The following is a 7,064-nucleotide window of genomic DNA, read 5'->3' as shown; positions in this document are numbered from 1 at the left end:
AAAGGAGCCTGCATGCTCCCCTTAGGGTCGTCACTATTTTGTACAGCTAAATGACCCCACAGGCATGCTGGAATATTAATAAATGCTCTTTGCTCTTGCATACTCTGAGTCTGGGGTCTTCCTTCAGCATTTCCCCGCAATGACGGGCTGTAACCTGGAATTGTGAGCTAAGATAAACGCTTTCTCGCTGTAGTTGTTTTTGTCACGGTGTCTGTCACGGCAACAGGAACGGAAAGTAGGACCGAGTGAAAACCAGACTTGAGTTCAGACCCCCAGAACCCGGACGAAAATCAGGCACGTCTGTAACTGCAGTGCTGGAGGGCAGAGACACATGGCTTCTTAGGGTCTGCTAACCTCCTGGTCTAGTGAGTTACAGGTTTACGGAGAGACTCTGTCTCAAAAAATAAGGTGGAGCAGGGATGACCCCACCTTGGACTACTGGCAATGATGGAGAGGGTGCCTGGACTGGTCTACTCTGGTGACCGGTCTAGTGAATACCCTATTTGTTTATCCAGTGACTGATGGAGGCAGATGCAGAGATCCACCGCTGGACACCAGGCTGAGCTCCAGGAATCCAATCGATGAGAGAGAAGAGGGATTCTGTGGGCAGGGGGACGTAGAGATCATGATGGGAAGATGTGCAGAGATGACCCACCACACTAGTGGAAACCCATGAACTGTGGACTAATGGCTGGGGAGCCCCCATAGGACGGAACTGAGCCCTCTGGATGCTGGAGACAGTTGTTTAGCTCGAACTGTTTGGGGGACACCCAGGCGAGAGGGATCAGGATCCGTCCCTGGTGCATGGACAGGCTTTTGGGAGCCCAGTGCCTGTGATGTGACACCTTGAACAGCCTTGGTGCAGTGGGGAGGGACTTGGATCTGCCTTGGCTGAGTGTACCAGGCTCTGCTGACTCCCCATGGAAGACCTTAATTTGGAAAATGTGGGGCTGGGGGGTGGCTTGGGGGAGGGGGGCTAGGGGATGGGAGGAGGTGGGATCTGTGGTTGATATGTAGGGTGAGTGGAGAATGTCTTGATAAAAGAAATGAAAAATGAAATAAGGTGGAGACTGAGGAAGACATCCTGATAGCAATCTGACCTCCATGTGAGCTTGCATGAGCAAGTGCACCTGCACACATGTGGACATAGACCAACCACACACACACACACACACACACGCACACACACACACACACACACACACACACACACAGAGAGAGAGAGAGAGAGAGAGAGAGAGAGAGAGAGAGAGAGAGAGAGAGAGAGTTAACTTTCTAAAGTCAGAGTTGAACACCCAGACCTGAAAGTGACATCTTACCTAGCTTGAGAAGAATGGAGGTAGGAAAACAAAGGCCTTTGGGGAGCCCAAGGCACAGAAGGACTGTGCCTAGGGGTAAAAGAAAGGAAGGGGCCAGGGGCCATCCCAGGTTCTCTGTGGTCTGATACTCTAGTCTCAACTTGCCCCCCCCCACACCCTAGACATCACTAAAGGTGGCAGGAAGAAGTGGTAGAACTATGAGAACTGGGCATGTTGTGCTGATCTGTAGGAGAGTTGGGTTGGCAGGAGAAACTCGTGGCTGGGATGTCATTGAGATTAGCTTTATCACATCTAGTTTCTTTGAGGAAGTTTCTAGTCTTATCTTCTGGGACTGGCTTGGAAAGGAACTCACCCGACCTGGGTGAGGAGTTGGGGTCAGGAGCAGTGTGGTCTCACAGCAATTGCCGAGGTCTGGGCCTCAGTTGTGGAACTGGGCCAGGACTGCAGTGAGTCCAAAAGGATGGGCATGGGCACCGGGAACCCGGCAACCCTTTCTCTGTCCACCTCTTCCTCTGTGAGTCAATACTTCCAGGCTATGTTAACCCTTAGCATGGCTCCCTCTGAGGCTGATTTAGGGGAAGATCTTTAACTTCTGCCTTTCTCTCTTCTACCTGCTGATCTCAGGGTTGCTTCTGAGCCTTGGGCTCAGTAAGAAGGTGTAGTGGTGTGTATAGAGAAAAGACTGTAAGTCCTAAAGACAATCATGTCTTCTGTCTTTTTGAACTTTCCAATTGAACCCTTGAATGACTGGATATAGTATTTGACACTCAAAGTAAAATAGCTTTATATGATATACAGACACAATAGCCATATGTTGGTGCTCTGAGTAAAGTTCTGCACGCAAAACCTGCATAGGGAAAGCTAGGCCTGCCTCTCTCTCCACACAGCACACACATCAGCCCCTTGGTCTTTATCCAGACAAGGAAGCAAGGTTATGTGAGTGCCATCCAAAGAGTAGAATGGTCAATGTCACCGGTCAGAAATGCAAAATCGTGGCAGGATCCCTCTTTCAACAGAAGACTCCAAAGCTGTAATCTGACGAGATGATGTGTCAGCCTCACGAAGGAAGACATAGGCTCTGCACCAGGCAACAGCCACTGTCTGCCTTCCAGAGGCCTGCCAACGTTTCTAGGGGGAAGCAAAACCAACAGAACATAAAGGAGACCCAGCTCAGCGGTGAACAGATGCATGAGGCCCTGTGTGTACCTATAACACCACAAAAAAAGAAAATAGGAAGAAATGAGGTCAGCAGGGTTCTCGGTAGAGACAGCTCCTGTCACCTGGTTTCATTGGCTGTAACAGCATATCCTGATGTTTCATGAGCCACTGTTTAATTCATCCTCCTTTAAGAAATGGCCTCTGGCTGATATGCAAGCCCCTCAGACCTTCCAACCTTGGGGATAATGGATGCAGTTTCCTCTATGAAAACTGCACTTATAGAGAGCCCACAGGAGCGAGTCGAGTCCATGGCTTCTTTGGGTTTTGCTCATCCTTTTCTTGTGGTGTTTGAAAGTGCTTGTGTCTGCTTCTCTGGGTAGCCTGGACACTCCCTGAAGGCCAGAGGGTGTCTATCCACATTCATATCACTACCACTGTGTCAAAGTAAAATTTAAAGTAAATGGCTGGTGAAACAGAAGCATGGTGGTTGGAGACTTTAGAGGTGGACTGATCTGGAAGATGCAGAGAGAATGGCTGTGGGTCACAAGTTTGAATTCTCCCTGAACCTGTCTCCCTCGCCTTCCCCATCTGTTAACCAGACCAAAAAGCAAAATCTGTTTTTATAATTAGTTGATTAATTAATTAAATTTTGAGACAGGGTCTCACTGTGTAGCCCAGGCTGGTCTGAAACTCGCAGAGATCTACCTGTCTCTAAAGTGCTGGGATTAAAGGCATGAGCCACCATGCCCAGCAAGAAGCAAACTTTAAATTCTCAAGCTAAGCAAATCAAAATGCCCCTTTACCATGGGGATTACAATGAGGAGAAAATGCCAGCCGCAGTTTCCATGACCACTGCGGACTAGCAGCAGGAAAGGAAGGAGGAGACTCCATGTGGGAGTCTTGGTGGGAGTACAGATGCATCTCTCAAGTAAGCAATTAAAAATAAACAAAGGCTGGCGAGATGACTCAGTGGGTAGAGGCACTTGCTGCCAAGCCTAACTATCTGAGTTCGATGCCAGGAACCCACATGGGGAAGGAAAGAAGAGCCTCTCGACAGCCGTCCTAATACCTCCAGGTGTACCACCCCACCCAACACTAAATAAATAAACAATTCTAAAGAATGTTTTTAAATTGTTTTTATGAACACAGCAGAAGGGGGAGCTATAGAGCCGTGTTGTCTGTAAACTGGGGTTGGGGAGCTTTCTTTTTCTTCCCAAAGAGTAGGAAAATTCATTTCATTTGAAAACGAGCTACAGAGCTGGGGATGGGGCTCAGTGGTAGAGTATTTGCCTAGCTTGTGAGAGGCCCAGGTCCAATAAGTAAAATAAGGACCATGATCACATTCCATACAACTGTATTTTGTTTTGTTTTTGAGACCGTGGCACGGAGCCCAGGATGGCTGAATTTACTATCTTCCTGTTTCTACCTCTGAGTGCTGTGATTATGAGTATGCGCTATCATAAAAGTGTTAAGAGAAGTGAGAGAAGTTAGGAGCAAAATAACATCTACACAGATTTATCATCTGCCCAAGCGTATTTTTAAAAAGATCACAGATATGGAAGAAAATGTAAAAATTAAGAAAATTCTGAAATGAGATTCTGTCAGAAAAGAAAGATCTGTAAAAAGAGATTAAAAAAAAATAAAGAAAATAACCACAAGCAATATTTAAACTAAAAGGTACATAAGAACAAATAAACTGGACAAATACTGCAATGAGAGAATTAGGATATGGAAAGACAGACAGACTGACAGGCTAGGCGTGGAGTTCAATGGGAGTGAAGGAGAGTGATGAGACATCATGTGGACCGTGGTCCAGGCCCTGGGCTGGTCCTCAGGATGGCTAAATAAATAAATAAATACGTAAATAAAGTCTTTTCCTACCGAAGCAGTTAAGAAACTGGGCAAAATAAGACTTTGGGTATGAGGTAATGGTGAAAGCCATCTCTGAGAAAAAGGGAACAAAAGAGGCTGCTGTGTGATTTCCCCAACATGATACCTGGAAGCAGTTTCCATGCTGTGGAGCAGCAAGGGGTGGGAGGGGGGGTGGGGTAGGTGGAGGGAGGTGGGGGCAGGGGGCAGGGAGGGATGCTCACATAGAGTGGGAATCAGAGATCAGCATTCAGAGCCCAAGTCACTGGATCACAAAGACAGCACTGGCTAGAAGGAACTTCATCAAGGGAGCTCCACAGGCTGGGTGTGGTAGAACACACCTTTAATCACAGCACTCAGGAGGCAGACATGGTAGGGGGGATCCCTGTGAGTTTGAAGCCAGCCCCACCTACACAGAGAGTTCCAGGATAGTCAGGGCTACACAGTGAGACTCTTGTCTCAAAAAATAAGATAAAATAAAGTAAAATAAAATAAAATATATAGTGAGAATATGCTCTGGTGGTTAACATAACATAGCGATCCTCTTAAGCCAAGCAAATGCAAGGTTAGAGCCCTTGGGAGGATGCAGAAAGAGAGCTGGAAAGTAAGCCAGACCATAGGGAGAGCTCCCACAGGCCTAGAAGAGTACAAGGCACTAGGACCGAAACATGTGCCCTTGTGAGCGACACTGCCACCTAGGGTTTGGAGGCTATGGGTATTGCTCTGTCTACTAATAATCTCAAAAGGACTACAACAAAATTCAAATTTCAAATAGCAAAAAATTCACCATGTCTGGCTCCCACCTGAAAATTGCAGTGTGGTAGGAAAAGATAGCCCATAACCAGGAGAAAATTCCATCCAAAAAGGCAGAACTACAGATAACAGAGAAAATGGAAGCAAGGAGAAGGACCACAAGGCTGCGAATGTAAATGTGTTCTACATTCAAAAACGTAGAAAAAGGAGAAAGAGGGAAAAATGGAATGCTTTTAAGATCCAAGGGAACTTTTCGAGATTAAAAATCTAATATCTAAGTTTGAAAATCCTCACATCAGGTTAATAGGGAGCTAGTCATTGTAGAAAAGATCAATGGATTTGAAAGCATAGTAATAGAAACTTCCAGACCCATTCAAAGAAAAAAGAAAAAAACTGATAAAAACCTACCACTGACAACAACCAGATTGACAGCAAACCGTTAAGACATAGTTAAAAAGTTAAATGTATATGTAATTAAAATCCTTCAATATTGGGTGAGGGTAGGAGAAAAATATTTGAAGAAATTATAGAAGATAACATTGTGAATTTGATGAAGTCTCACATACTTAAACCACTTAAAGAACCCCAAGTACAGTAAACTTGGAGAAAACCACATCAAGATACAGCATATCGAAACTGCTGGAAGGGCTGGAGAGATGGCTCAGTGGTTAAGAGCACTTGTTGCTCCTGCAGAGGATCTGGGTTCAATTCTCAGCAACCACAGGGCTGCTCACAACCATCTGTAACTCTAGTTCCTGGGGGATCCAATACCCTCTTGTGACTTTCATGAACATGTGTCTGAACCAGGCAGGCACAGGGTGCACAGACACACATTCAGGCAAAACATTAATACACATATAAAATAAATCTTTAAAGAACTTAAAACCTGCATGGAAAATAGTGACTAAAAACAGAAAAGTAAGCATTTCATACAAGAAGATAAAATTATTAATTACTGGTAACTTCACATCTTAATACAAATCAGGAGACAATAGAATGAAGTCTTTTAGGGAAGGTAAGTTGTCAACTTAAAATTCTACCTCCAGTGAAAACATCTTTGAAAAATGAGGCAAAATAAAGGTTTTTAAAGCCTAAACTAAAGCTGACAGATTCATTGCCACCTTAAGGATGCTGAAGTAAGTTTTGTAGTAGGAAAGAAAGTAGATGCATCCAAAGAAACGCAGAGATCTGAAATTGGAACTATGTGGATGAGTACACTGTTTCCTTTTGAATCAAATGAAGCTGTTTCAAGCAAAAATAGTGACTTTTTTTTAAAAAACAAAAGACTTGAGAGCAAGACAGGGCTCCAGGCGGGACAGCTGGAGCAAAAGGAAGTGCAAAGCTGTGGGCAATTCACAGCGTTTGGGGCTGGGTGTGAGGGCACTACTTGAAGGCATAGTGTGGTAAAGTACATATTATAAACCATAGCACAAACACTGAAAACAAACATACATATGGCAGTAGTGGAGATAAAAGTGGAATTAGAAGGGAGAGTAGACCAAAAAAAAGAAAAAAAAAAGTCAGGACCAGCCTGAAACCAGCTGATTCCCGTGGCAGCTCCTGTGATACCAAACATGAAGAGAATAGACACATAAAACCTTAAAACAACGGAAACTCTCTTAGAAAGATGGAATCTGGTTGTCATTTAAGAGTTAAGTGGGAGACTGGGGCATGGGTTCAATCGGTAAAAGTGCTTGCCATGAAAGTATAAGGACCTTAGTTCAAATCCCCAGCACCCACATTTTAAAAAGGTGGGTATAGTGACACATGCTGGTGATCCTAGCACTGGGGAGGTGGGCACAGGAGCTGGCTAGCCAACACTGCAGAATCTGAGAGACTCTCTTTCAAAAAATAAGAAGGGAAGTTGTCTTAGTTAGGGTTTCTATTGCTGTGAAGAGACACCATGACCAAGGCAGCTCTTATAAAGGAAACATTTAATTGGGGCTGGCTTACAGTTTCACAGGT

This window comes from Peromyscus eremicus, chromosome 5 (genome assembly GCF_949786415.1).
Source record: "Peromyscus eremicus chromosome 5, PerEre_H2_v1, whole genome shotgun sequence".
NCBI lineage: Eukaryota > Metazoa > Chordata > Mammalia > Rodentia > Cricetidae > Peromyscus > Peromyscus eremicus.
This window is presented reverse-complemented; position numbering follows the sequence as displayed.